We start from the raw sequence: 15,089 nt of genomic DNA on the forward strand, positions 1-15,089 counted from the left end.
GTGTGACTCTGGTTTCTCCCAGGCTGCTCTTTTGGAATGGTTTCCCTGAAGACATGGGTGTCAGGATCAGAGGAGAAATACTTCAGAGACTGGGATAGACACCAGGAAGGGAAAGGACCTCAGTGCACTCTTTTTGATATTTTTCTCAGAATCTTCCGGAAACATCTGCGAGGGGAAGGCGTTTCATTTCAGAAAAAAAAAAAATTAAAACTCCAAACAAATAAGAATGCAACTGGCTATTGAGTTCAGTGTCTAGATCAGTGTCTAGGGTGCTTTGTGATATAAACAAGGATTTTGTTGCTGCTGCTTCTCGATAGTGTTTGAAAACAAGTGTTCATGAATCTAAACTTAAGACGGCAAGATTTCTGGTTCCGAGTGGAATGTTAGCACAAAGATCACTCAGACAGATTTGTGTAGAAGACAGCTTACCATTTTAACCAAGCCAGGATACCCCTCACAGCTTGGGGCTCTTCCTCACATGGCTGGTGTCACTTCACACCCTCACGTTCTGCACATGTCACCTGGTGTACACAAAGCTGTCAGAATAGCTTCTGGCTCCATGGTCTCCTCTTTGTATCCCAGATCTGAAAAATGTGTCATTTGTGTGTGTGTGTGTGTGTGTGTGTAAACTCTTGTTAGTCCTTTTTCTCATCCAACTAACCTTGGGGAAGCCACCCTCTTCTTCCATTTGGAACCTGTTATTCCCTCCCACCAGCTTTGAACCTAGGTAGCATAGATAGTGTTGGAAAATCAGCTTTGTTATCATAAGGCCATCAAAGGCAAAAAAAAAATGCATCTCATCTTATTTGCCATAACATGCCATATTACTTTAAGAAGAAAAAGATTTTCCTCTTTACTTTTGGTCCCTGGAGATCAGGGCCACTGTGTACGGTTTTACAGGTTGTAGGCTGCACAAAGGTATCACATCTCAGGAATCATGATTACATCATAAAATTCAGAAGCTTTTATAACCTGCATTCAATAGAACCATGGTTGATTTCAAACATTTTTCCAGCTGCTTTTCCCTCAAAGGAGGGAGCTTTCTCAGAAGACCTGTAATAGCAGGCAAACCTGAACTTAACAAGTGGGGTTGACAGTTTGAAACAACTGTGTGCTGATTCCTATCTTTTTGCGTTATGACCATTCAGTGGCTTTCCTTTGACTTTTGGTAATAGTAGAGACTCAACTAATTTTCAAGACCTATCATGCCCTCCATGATTGACCCCTGACTGCTTCTCAGACCTCCCTGTAGACCAAACTGACCCTCAGTTCTATGCAACCACCACAATGCCCATTCCTGAGCCCCTCATGGTGATTACAGACTTTCCTGCCACAGGACCTTTGCAAATGTTTTCTGTCTCTATAGAATCCTCTTTGCATAACTGATTCATATTTATCTTTTGGATCCCATAATGTTACTTTCTCAGAGAAACTTCCCGAATACCCTTTTTCTAATCCCTCAGCTCTAGCACCATGACCAAGCATGTGCCCTCCTGTGAGCTACTTATCACAGATCTGCTTGATGCCTGGGGGCAGGTCAGACTAAGGTATGTTTCTCCCACCCCATGGTAAGCTCCAGGAGGTGAGAAAGCATGATAACTGAGGCAGTGATCTGGTTGTTGAGTTATATGAAACTGAATTTAACAGCAAGGCTACTGCAGCAAGCCTGAGCACAGCCAGCAGCTTGCGGCCCAGCAGCCCAGGTAGGGGATAGGGGGCGAGGGTGCAGGTTTAAAATTTAAAAAGCAAAGCAAGCATTCACTGAATACCTGCCATTTTCTCCGCTCTGTGCTAAGCCCAGAAAATAATGAAAAATGACAACAAAATCCAACCAGATTTACCTACCATCAATTTTATGGCTCTTCCCCTAGCCCACAGATGACCACAGCATGGCAGCCTCAAAGGGCCTCGGCTTCCTATGCATGTCCCCATCCCATGGACCTCAGGGCTGCTCCTGGAATAAACCTTGAGCACACCTGAGCATTGTGCCTTCTCCCCACCACCTTCTCCTCTACTGTCTACCTATCGTCAAGGCCAAGGTTATCCTGAGCTCTTCCTCCCTGCGACCTCCAGCCCCAGGGCTCTGGGCTCTCTGCTCCTTGTGGTTCAAGGTACAGCTTGTGGTATAAAAAGGAGCAAGGGCTGTGTCACCATACAGTTAGCAATTCCTTAACTCCCACCCTACTCCAGCACTCCACCTCTCTAGCCAGACGCCCTTCGCTGCTGGCTCTGCCAGCCCCGCACTAGCCCAGGGAGTCCCCTTGCTCTCTCCCTCCCAATGCTCCCAGTCTGGACAGTTCACCCTGGCTGAGCAGGAGCCCTGGGCTGAGCAGCCATGCCTGGGGGCTGGTCAGCTAGATTTCCATGGAAAGCTCAGGAAGCTCAGGGTCTTCTCCAGAGGGGAGAGGGGACCTTGGCTGCACGTCTGATAAAGCCCCCAGCCTTGGTGTAGCACAAAGGCTCTTTGTGGGGAAGGTCACAGTCCCATAAATTTTTAAAACTTCATAAGTCATATTCTCTTGCAGAAAAACTCCAAGGAATTATTTAATTGTCTGGGAATTTTTTTTATACCAAATACTGCTTTAATAGATAACACATTGACTATGTTAAATATATTACATGTTGTATATTATAATTTAAATTGTAATTTATGCTTATAATTTTTATAGATTTCTTTTGGGAAAATTACACTAATGAACATGTAAAATAATGTGATTAATAGGTAAACTATTTTGTTGTGGTGGTGGTGGTTTAAATATATTATTGATGATCTTGGGAACTGGCCACTTCTAGGAGTATAAGTATCACGATAGCTCAGTTGGTAGAGTGCTTGCCTTGCATGCACATGGCCCTGGGTTTGATCCTCAGCACCACAAATAATAATAATAATAATAATAATAATAATAAGAAGAAGAAGAAGAAGAAGAAGAAGAAGAAGAAGAAGAATCATCTCTCTAGAGAAAGCCTTTGACCAAGAAATTCTGCTAGAGGAGAATTACATCAAAAATATGCACAGATGGGCTGGGGATGTGGCTCAAGCGGTAGCGCGCTCGCCTGGCATGCGCGCGGCCTGGGTTCGATCCTCAGCACCACATACCAACAAAGATGTTGTGTCCGCCGAAAACTAAAAAATAAATATTAAAAATTCTCTCTCTCTCTCTCTCTCTCTCTCTCTCTCTCTCTCTCTCTCTCTCCTCTCTCACTCTCTCTTAAAAAAATATGCACAGATATATACAGGCAAAGATATATATACATAGATATCTACATAGAGATAATAAATTTTCACAAATTTATTATGATAAATTTTGCTATGCCTTTCTAACTGAATTATTATAGCCCCGAAGGCCATCTATTTTTAATTAAACTTAGAAAACCATGCTTACAAAACATGCTGTGATTTTAGTGATACAACCCTGAGCATGTCCCTGTATTAAAGCTTCTTCTGAAACCGTGGTTTATAATGGCTAATATTCCCTAACATGGAAGTGCCAAAATTTGTGTCACCAATTTACATCACTCACATGTATATTCAGTTTTTTTTTCAAAATGATAAAGACTCTGTATATCTTTGCTCATATATGCCAATGCATATTTTTTATGTTTTTTTTCCTTAAATACCTTGTAGCAGAATTGTTTGATCCAAAGTTTTCTCCAGAGAGGTTATACTAACATTCATAGCAGTGGCCACTTCTATGATCACCAATAACATTGTCTTTAATTTAATTGTTTGTCAATTAATCACATTATTTTACATGTTTATTATTTTATGTGCTTTTCCAGAGGAATTTCTGTGCATGCTGTCATACACATCTGGGATACAGTACTTTGTTTGCAAAGAGGCGAGAAACAATGAAACAATCTTTTTTGTGTGTGTGGTGCTCGGGATTGAACCCAGGGCCTTGTGCATGCAAGGCAAGCACTCTACCAACTGAGTTATGTCCCCAGCCCAAGAAACAATCCTACTTCAACAATCTCCCTTCTCTGGGCTCCTTTCCACTCTACCCCTCACGAAACATTCACAGAGAAGGGTCCCAGTTTGTCCCCTGGACCTGGGCACCAACCATGTCTTAGCCACTCTGGCTTCACACCAAGAGAACCAGTCCTGAGGCAGAACTGTGGGCAGCCAGCCTCCCTGCTCCCCTCCCAGGGTCTGCCCTGATGGGCCTTAGACGAGAGCTGAGCTGGTGAAACAAAAAATTCTTTGAGTTATGTGTTCACAATCCACGACTCTTGTTTTGTAATTTTTAAAAACTAAAGAACCACTGAAATGAAAGAAATCTGGTACCATTTTAATCAACTAAGTCACAAAGGCTCTGATTCCACAGATGATGATGGCTAAACCTGCTGCCCAGGTCCACTCGGATACTGACTGCTTTTGCACCTGTCCGTTGTGGTGTGCTGCAAGTGCTTCCGTTGAGCAAATGTGAGGTAAAGACTAGGGACCTGTTGTGAGTGTGCTTTGATTTACTTTCCATTGCTACAATAAACAGCAATGAGATTTTTCCTTTCAAAAAGCTTAGTATAAAACCATATGTTGAATATCAAGTTTGAAGAGTAAAAACTGGATCAAAAGAAACAGGAAAGGATGGTGGGAAAGACAGGCATTTGCCCTATTGCTGTCCTGAATGGGGCTGGCTTCAGTGATAGGGCTCACTCTCCATCACGTGGCCCAGTGTCACCACCAGCGCATGCATGATTACAGTCTGTCAATTTTGGTCTCAGAAGTCCCTAAGTCTAGACCCCTCCTCCACTCCACCTGAGGTCCTTGAGCCCCAGATGGGTCTGTCTTCCTGGAATCTCTCATCTCCATCTCATCTTCTGCTCAGCCATAGTGTTTTAAATGAGAGTCTAGTTCTGTCGCTTAAGCAAGTAATATAATTGAGTAGCTCTCAATTACCCTGAAGTTAAAATCTCAACTTCTTAATGTAGAATACAGTCATCCCTCAGCAAGCATGAGCTCTGCATCAGCAGGTTCTACCAACCACGGATGGAGAATAATTTGAGGGGAAAAATTGCACCTGTACCGAACATGGAGACTTTTCTTCTTGTCGTTGTTGCCTAAATAATATTACAACTATTTACATAGCATCCACATGGTATTAGGCATTATAAGTAATCTAGAGGTAATTTAAAGTGTATAGGAGAATATATATATATGTAGGTTTTATGCAAGCACTAAGACATTTATATAAGGGACTTGTATACCTTGAATTTTAGTATCCAATGGGTATCCTGTTACCAATCCCCAGCCTATGGCAAGGAACAACTGTGCTGCCAACCCCAGTCTGGCTGTGCTGCCCTGTCTCCTGTGTATGCTCCCAACAACTCCATGCATGCACACATACACACACACACACACACACACACACACACACACACACCACTAGCACTGTGAGCTCTGTGTTTCCCCCGTATTCTAGAATTCCTCACTACTTGGTGCCTTCACACCTGCTGTTCTACCTAGAAGACCACCTTCCTTTCCTCACCTGGCAAGATCCTTGGCAACCCAGCCCAACTGTCACTCCACCCCTAAAGCATCCCTTTCCCTGAGCCCTCGGGTTATTTAGTCTATGCTCTGTGCTTAGGTAGCACTCTGTATCTATCATAGTGTTTATCATCTTTTTTTGTATCATTTATCTTTTTACTGCTCTATCTTCCTAATTGGACATAAAAGTTTCAAGAGCAAGGAGCAGGAGGGATTAAGCACCTCTCTATCCTGAGGATGAAGCATAGTACCTGAAGTGTAACAAGGGGTGAGGGTAGGGTCAGATTCTCCTGTGATTTTTTTTTTTTTTTAGTTGTTGATAGACTTTATTTTACTCAATTATTTACATGTGGTGCTGAGACTTGAACCCAGTGCCTCACACATGTGAGGCAAGCGCTCTACCACTGAGTCATAACCCCAGCCCTCTCCTGGGATCTTCTGACCATTCAGAAAAATGTGTGTTCTGTCCCAAGTGTAAATAATCATGGTTCATCTGAAAAAAAAAAAAAAAAAAAAAAAAAGACGCTTTTTCAGAGGGGGGAAAAAAATCCATGTCCTACATCCCTGAAAGTGACTTTTTTTTTTAAATAAAGAGAAAGACTTTCAGAATGACAGGGCGGAATATGGGTGATATCTCTTCAGTGAATCAAACTTGTCTCCCTTTTTTTATATTTTTAACAAAGAACAAAACCCTCAGAAATGGAAGTCATGGTTGTCTCTGCCAAATGTACAGTTGTCACCACTCAGCTAGGAAGAGCTTGTTTAGCACATCAATCAGGAGACCTGTATCCGGCTTCCTTTGGCATCAAGAGAATCAGTTCCAGCGTTTCTGGAATCACAAGTTTGGGGAAATCTGGGAGAACTTTGGAAGATTGGGATTTGGGAAAGATCTCATCTCTTGAAAGGAACGAAGAGCAAAACTGGACCTTGCAACTCTGTAAGTCTGATGTGGGTGTGTGATGCTTTGTCGTTGTGGAGGTGAGAACCTGGAAGATGGTATCCTTCAGGTAGATATTATTTTTGGAAAGAAAGGAGAGGGCCTCTTGTGTTTTGTTTGGATGGAATAGTTGAGAAAATGTCCACTCTGTGTGTTTGCAGAAGTGTCTGAAGACTTTTATCACAGCATCTGAAAGTGTCATTTCTGGTTGAATCAAGCTGCCCTGGCTGGGGAACTGTCTCTCCTTTGGGCTCTGAACTAGATTTTTCTGGTAAATCAAACTTAAGCATCTGATACAAAAAAGCAAAGAGCACCACGCGTATGAAGCTGTGATTCGTGTTAAAACGGACTGGAAATCAGATCTTCACAGGCTAAAACAATTAACACAGAGAAATACTGGCACAGGGGAGCCAGTGTTCTTTCCCCACAGCTTCAAGGGGACAGTGTGAAGACTTGGCTGCTTCTCTGAGGTCCTCAGAATCCCTCTAAACCCAGGGCAGTTGCAGTCTCTGCTTAGAGATTCACGCAGGTATGCAGGTGGTCCCCCGTCTGTCTAATGTGCAGCAGGACGGTGTAGTATACGTGGGCTGGCGTCAGATTCCCCAGGTGCCATCTGGAAAGGCCCATTCCACAGCTCCATGTGGGGCAGGCCTAGGAGTCTGTTTTCAGAATCTTCCACAAGACCCTGCTGTTTACCCAGACTAAAAATGAAAACAGCAGGTCTCTTAGGAGCCTGCTATTAGGAGCTGGTTGAAACTCTGGGACCTCTCTGTGCATTGAGATAAGAGGAGATTTTAGGCCCCCACCTGCCTCGCTCCTTTTTGCACTTTGGGAACAGAGGAACAAGGCCACAGGAGTTGCAGTGCTCATGGGACACTTGGCAAGCACAGGTCCCCAGCCTGCTCCAGTTCCTCAGGCATGGAATTGGGCATGTCATCTTCTCCTTACCTTCCCCAACACCAGCTTGTGGTGTATAGGCTGTGCTGTGGATGCAAGGACTGTCCCAGCACCTTGTATGCTGATCCTCTACCCTGAGTTATGCATTTTTCTCTTCCCTGCCCAGATCTACAAACTATTCTTTCTCCACAGTCTGCACTCCTCCAGCTAGGTCTCAGTTCACTTTGATGTTCCTTGAGCAACACTTTAACTGGCATGAGACAGACAGAAGTCATTGCATGAAACTGAATGCAGTATGCGAAATTGCCCGAGCGAGATAAGAAAGAAAAGGCTTGCGATTGCTGCTGGTCTAGGAAAATAAGATTTAAATTTGGGGGTGGTTTTGATTTGGTTGGGTTTCATACTTAAGGAGATGAAGCGATTATTTAAAGGGGTGGCTGAAGATAAGAATAACTATTTGGCCAGAATGAATTGCCCCCAAAACTGCTGACATTTGAGTTAGGCTTGTCCTAGTGGCACTTTGTCAAGGACTTGTTCCAACTTGCTACCTGGCTCGGTGCTGCGTTTCCACCCATGTAGTTTGCAGTTCTCAAGGAAGTAAACAACTCATGTTATTGACATAGAAAAGCAAGTATGGTATTCCACGTGGAGTCTCTAAGCCCAGGGCCTTCCAGAGGGGAAGCCAGGTGGTCGCTGGGAGAATGGGAGGGAAGTATTAGAACTTACCTAGATCTTATCGGTTTCGGTTGCTTTGTGTCTTATTGTGCATGTAGACATGAGTTTAGTACTGTAGGCTTGTGATTTATGAATCTGTGTTGGGAGCTTCTCAAACTAAAAGGGCTGACATCAGAGCATGCAGCCATAGGACATATAGATCAAGAAATCCTCTCCATAGGCAATCAACTTTATTTGGACTTGAAATTTTCCTTCAAATTTCAGTGAAAAGAAAATACAGCCCTCTAGAGCATAGCATAAGGTTTCTCTGCCCTCAAGATAATTTCTTTTATTAAAAAAATATTGTAGAACTCATAGGGTGACTATTATTGCTTTAGGTAAACTGCTTCCTGTCTTTGCATCTTCCGGCACAATATTTCAACTCTGACCCTTATTAGATACTTTCCTTTTTTTTAATATCACCCTGTTTTCTTAATTTAGATCTGCATGTCTTTGGGGGGTTTGAATCTGTGGTCTACACATTGAAACATAAAGTAAAATACATTAAGGCTTAAAAGAAGGTGACAATTCAGTAATGAAACTGAAATTAAAAATGTCTTCAGCCATAGACAAAGTGATAGCAATAAATACTGTGCACTGTGTATCTCAGGATAACTTCATGAGCTTGAAAGTCTTGAAGGTCTAGAAAATTCCTGAGGTGCTTTCTGAGACCACCAGTGAAGGTAAGGCACACTGAGAATCTTACACCAAGAGGAACAGGAGGTCCCTCTTTGTTTCCATTCCAGTTATTGTGCTGGTCTTTAGGCAAATGACAAAATAACCTTTGACAGTATGCCCATGTGTTAGATAAATGGGCCTTGAGTGCTAGGGAAAAACACATCTCACTTAAAGGCTTCATGAACCTTGGAAGATTTGAAATCTTTTGATATTTTTTCTTTCTACTCACATCTTATGCAACATGGTAGCACAGAGCCTGGGAAATCAAAACAAAGCAAAATACAAGAGGTCAGAAGTTCCCCTGTGGAATCCAGGGCAGAAATTTCTCAGAGAAGCAGAGCTGTGTAGGACCAATAGAATTCTCCCATCCCCACCCCCTGGAGTTACTGTGTGCCTGCCTGGCTTTTTGTTTGCTGTTTGTTGGCTTGTTTTTGCTTGCCTAGCTTTTTAAGTACTGATTTAGTTCCCTAGATGACATTTGCAGAAAAAGAAGGCCATGATCCTTGCTGTTTTCATTCCTTCACTTGAAATAAGATTTTAAAGCCCCTGTCCCTCAGAGACTTGTCTAATTGCTCCAGCCTTCTGTCACTTCTACCTTCTCTGATTGCCAATTTTGTCTGTTTCTTGCATGTTAGCACTTAAAATCAGAAAGTCAACTCCTGATTTCATAAGTGGGCGGATAGAACACATGTATTTACCTAATAAAAATTTGTGGATATATCTTTTAAGCTAGGAGTCACAAATAGGCGGTCTGCATGTCACACACACACCCTTCCTCTTTAGCTCCCAGGGCAGACATCTCTAAGTCTTGCTAATGTTCTTCCCACCTACACCACAGAAGTTTATAGCAGGTGCCCCCCCAAGCAGCCATAGTATGATTCAGTGCTGTTCACCAGCCAGCTCTACATCTCTCTCCACATACCTAGAAAGCCCTGTGCTGGGTACTCTCTTCCTCTCTAACTATCTGTTATTCCAAAATGAAATATTATTTCTGACTTTTTCTTTTTCCTTCTTCTGTATAATAAATCCTTTGGAGCCATAGGCTGTATTGATTTGGAGGAAAGAGAGAGATCTCATTTTTTTCTGGAGATCAGGGAGGGCTCAATAGATACAATAATATTTGACTATTCCATAGGATTTCTGCAGGAGCACTCCCAGAAATGAGTGACATTCTAGTGCAGAAACATAACACAGACAGTGGTCCACAAAAAGGAAATTTTAAGGCCCCTTCAAAGATCAACAAAGGGCCAATGTTCAGCCTGTGCTCTTAGTTCCAGACTAAGGAATTACAGATTCTTTTATGAGGACGGTGACTCATTGATGGCTTTTCAGTTGTGACAGGCTCAGGGTTCCTGTGGTGAGGTTACTTGGGCAGTGGGGTAGAGAAGGAGGTGGAGAGAGAACAGGCAAGTTGGAGGCACAGAGATGGATGTGGAGGCCTCTACTATAGCCCCACTGAGAAATAACCAGATCCAGGGCTGAGGGAGAGGGGCCATGAAGCTAGGAAGAAAGAGAACAGTGGGAGTGGGTGGTCAGAGGAGAGAGGGAGCTAAGTTCTCCCAGCATTTGGGTGCTAGGTTCTGGGTTGTCTTTTTCTTTTTCTTTTTTTTTTGGGGGGGGTATGTTTTTTGTTTTGTTCTTTTGTTTTTCCCCCTAAAGGCAGGGCCATTACTATGTTTTGACCAGGTTTCTGTTTACTTTTGAGCCTTCCTGCCTCCCGTCCTCTCCTCTCTTGCTGGCTCCCTCTACACAGGTTTCCTCGAGCCTAGTACCCTCCAGCTGCTGTACACTGGCTCACCGAGGTCCCCACAGCATCCTCCGTCTTCTACAGGGTTCCAGGCCCCCAGGCAGCCTCTCTTCCCTTCTCCTCCCAGCCATTTTCTCTCTCTCCTTTCACGACCACCAAGAAACAAATGCTTTCCATTCCTTCTAAACCATGTCAGAAAAGCTACCTGACTTCACTGATATTCAGTAATCCTATGACACTAGCAAAGTGTGAATATTGAAGAGAATCCTTGTTGTTTCAAGTAAGTCTATTTTTTTATTTTTTTATTTTGGATATCATTTTAAAATTAACTTTAAAGATAAAATCAGGCAACCTGGATGAGTCCAAAGAGGAAATACTGTGGAAGACCGGCAAGCCTTCCAGGTTCTTACCCACTTGCCAGTTCCTTCTGATTGACTTGCTAAGTTATGTTTTCTAAAAATGCTCCAGTTTCTTTGCCTTGACTTACAACTGGAATTTGCACCATTCCTGTGGATGAGGAGTCAGCACCTGTGAAGGCCAAATGGTAAACATTTCATGCTTTGCTGGCAGGAGTCTGTCGCTCAACTCTGCCTTTGCATTTCCAGAGCAGCCATGACAATTAGTAAACTAGTGAGCGTGACTGAGTTCCAGTTACAAAAACAAATGGTGTGCCCCCTTGGGCCCCTAGGCAGCAGTTTGCAGAGCCCTGGCTGATCTTTGGTGCATCTGGGTTAGCTTCTGGGCCTTCACTTAGCACATCCCTGTTTTTCATCAGATTCTTAGAGAAATATATACCCAGCAGCACACACTCAGTACTGCTCCTGTACTAATCTAGAAGAGGCAGTAGAAGGCTTAAGCTTTAAGGTACTGCCTAGAACCTAGCAATGAGCCCAAACTGAACCATGATGATACCTTCCTCTTATTCTAAAAAATGCCTCTGATATGCCCCGTTAGGATGACCTTTTTCTGTTATCATAGGCCACGTAAGAGTATGAAACTTTCTCTCAAAGTTGTATATGTTTGTATATCTTATATATGTTTGTATGGAATACTGTTTCTGCAGAACTGGGTTTGATTAGCTACTGTCTCAGGGCACCTCTGACAACTCATCCCGCCGTATTTTCTTTCCCTCTAATCCTCTTACTTACCTCTTTTAGAGGCCATTTATTTGTATTTGTATTTTTTATTTTTTCTGGTGCTAGGAATGAAACCCAGGGCCTTCGGCATGTTAGGCAGGTACTCTATCACTGAGCTACATCCCCAGTCTGTGCCTGTTTTCCACCCTCCACCTCGATTTCTTATATGTCTGAAGGTCTTCCTATACACACACACACACACACACACCTGATTTTATCATTCTGGAACTTAGGGTAAAGCATGTCACAATCCTGCTCTGAGAGATCTGTCAGTATCAGTGAATGTGGCAGGTAACTCCTGCTGAGAAATGACCTATGTGTCTTCCCTTCAGTGAGCCCACAAACCCAAAGAAGAATGTCAGACCCCACCATATCTTCACCTACTAGGTCACAGGGACATGGCAAGAGTGAGGGAGCCCTACTTCATAGACTGTCTGTCCTTGCCTTACCTCATTTTGAAATCTACAACCAGGAGAATGTATGCAGATTCCTCCTGTCATCCACATTCAAAGAACCGAGAGTCCCTGAAGGACACTCTCCTCTCTTTAGGAAAGTGACACAAACTCACCATGAGATGGTCAAACAGGGCACAATGACTGATGTCTTAAAGGTGACTTCTTTACCTTGAATTTCTTTTTTTCATTCTTTCTTTCTTTCTTTTTTTTTTCTTTTTTTTTTTTTTTAACAGACTGGAGATTGAACCCAGGGGCATTGTACCACTGAGCTATATCCCAGATTCTTTTTATTTTTTACTTGGAGATAGAATTTGGTTAAGTTGCCAGCCTAGCAAGTCGTGGGATTAGAACTTGCCATCTTCCTGCCTCAGCCTAGCAAGTCGTGGGATTAGAGGTGTGTGCACCATGCATGGCTGTCTTTACCTCAACTTTCTTTTTTTTTTTTTTTTTTTTTTTTTGGAGGTGGGGGGCAGGCATCAGAGATTGAACTCAGGAGCATTCAACCACTAAGCCACATGCCCAGCACTATTTTGTATTTTATTTAGAGACAGGGTACCTCAACTTTCTGAGCAACCAAGAGATCTGTTTAATTTTTATGCATAAAAATCATCCAAATAATCACCAACAAAGTCCATTAAGCCCATTCAGCTTTAGGGGGATGATGAAAGGGAAGAGACTGGGAACAGGCTCAGATAGAACAAGGGCAGTATTATCTCATTTGCAAAGCTACAGCCTCAGCTGTGGCTCTTCCCCCAGCTGCATCTGACAGGGAAGAGTGCACATGTTTTACACTCTGCATGTACCAGGGCATGCTGGGGGCTGGAGAGTTTTACTTTCCAGTTTTACTGGTCCCCTCTTTAGTCCTGAGTTACTGTCTTTGCGGGAGAGCAGTGGGTCTGGCATAGCAGTAGGTTCACGGTTTTAATTTCTGCAGGCAGCTTGCAGGCTTCTGGCCACTTCGTGCTGATTTATTGTTGTTCTGATTCCTTCTTTCTGAATGGTTATTCATTTCCAGCCCTGGCCTCTCAGATGGCCATCTGGTTCTCTTTTGGTCACTCGAACATCTGCCCCAGAGATTTGGAAAATGAGCTTCCTTTGGCAGCCTAAAAATAATCTTAGTGTGGCTGAAGCATGAAAGGGAAATCACCAGGCTCCATGGTCCTTCGGACACTGATGGGAGAAAAGCCAGTCAAGCTTCCTGGGATTCAGAACTGAGATGTCTTCTGTCACATCTGCATTTTTTTTTTTTTAAAAAACAAATGCTGGGAACCATAAAAATGTGGTGTGACCTGGGTACCACCTGTCCTCCTGAAGTTTTCCCTGGGACTAGATATGTTTGCACAATGGGATGAGGTAGAGAGAAAGGCCATGCTTCAAGAACTAGCTGAGAAAGACAGGTGATGCTCAGAAGTTAAACATCAGTCACAGTGTGTTCAAGGAGCTCTCACAAATGCTTTGAACAGCAGATAGAGGACATTCCTAAGTAGTAGTCTTTAGCTTGAACCCAAGTGGCCTATCTCATGGGAAATGGCTTGCTCCCCACTCCCAGAAGACGAATTTTTTCCAGAAGCTAAAACTCTGGTCCCTATGATTTTTCTTATACAAAAGTGCAGCTTTTCAGAAGATCTGCAAATGAAATAAAATGCCACCACAATGATAATCAAGCAAATGCCAACAAATTTACATCTTCTTGCAAGTCATGATCCAAACATGTTAAAATCTCAAGCAATTAACATCCAAACTTAAATTTCCTTGACTTTGTGAGTTAAAAAAGCATTTAATAGCCTCCTTTGATCTCTCCTGTGTCTTATTTTTCTCCATCTAAGCTAATGAGATTTTTGAAGCTGAATGTTGGAAAGAAATTGTATTTTTCAGTGTCTGTAACCTGAGCTATTTTTTCCTGGAACAAATATGGTTTCTTCAGCTCCAATAACATGGAACTCATTCAATAGCAAATATCTCAGTGACTTGTAGATGAACAAAGAGTAAGTGAACACACAATGATGTAAAAATATTGGTCCCCACACCCACGACATTTAGAAAAATGAGCCAAATCCCAACCCCAAGATAGTTGTCCCAGGTTAAAAAAAAAAAAATGGGAGATTTTACACTACAGTTTTAAAGAGTCTTCTTGGCAGAAGATGAGATTCCTGGGTTTAAGACAAATGACTTTATTACTCATGGTGCAGCAACTGGATTTTGGCTTTCTCTATCTAGTTTAGGATCAAATCCCAATTTAAAGTTCCACCTTCACAGCCCACTCCAAATCCTGCAGCTGTAATGCAGAAAACTTGGGTAGAGACACATGCAGTGGACTCGCTCACAGGTAAAGAGTCCTGAGCATAAGCAACTTCAATCCTTCATGATGGATTAGACACAAGCCTAACTAGGGTTTACTTTGGAGGGAAAGAGAGATTTCTTATACCAGAGAGCAAACAAACCCACACCTTCTTCCTCGTACTCTATCTCTAGCTTTCAAGGCTGTTCACACTACATCCTTGAGAGATTGATACCTTGGTAAAAACAGCCTGTGCCTCCATTCACAAGCCTTGTAGAAACACACAAGATCTGTGGAGAGTTGTCTCCCAATTGGCTATAGCTGAGAAATTCAGTAACATCAAGTAAAGAAAGACAGATGATGAAAATATTCTTGACTTCTCTTGAAGATGCCAGTCATTCTGTGATTATTGTCAAGAGTGCATAACCATGAACTTAAATTCAACTGGCAAGGAATCCTCTCCCAATTGGGGTTGAGGGAGATCAAACTGGTCCTACTTAAAACAATTTTAGTGCATTCAGAAGCTTCTTGGTTTGCATTTTATACTTTGACACAAAAATATAGGGCTTCCCGGTGTACTGTATTGAGTATAGATTGTGCCTCTGATGGCGCCTCAGAGTAAGAATCTTCCATCCTGGACCATATTTTCCATTTATACTGCCTCTTGCATAGAAGTGCTAAAACTGAAGAAGCTACATCTCTCCTCCCCTATTTATTTTGCTCAGCTGGGGAAACACCCTCTGCAGATGCATGAACCAGACC

The 15,089-nt window shown here is 42.7% G+C and overlaps 1 protein-coding gene across 11 annotated transcripts in view; it reads left to right on the forward strand.

Moving 5' to 3' along the window:
• The window catches only part of PDZD2 (PDZ domain containing 2), a 354,642-nt gene that overhangs the window by 274,226 nt on the left and 65,327 nt on the right, over positions 1 to 15,089 (forward strand). The gene's annotated exons all lie outside the window — the stretch shown is intronic.

This window comes from Spermophilus citellus (assembly GCF_964194105.1).
Source record: "Spermophilus citellus genome assembly, chromosome: 1".
In the NCBI taxonomy this organism is placed as follows: domain Eukaryota; kingdom Metazoa; phylum Chordata; class Mammalia; order Rodentia; family Sciuridae; genus Spermophilus; species Spermophilus citellus.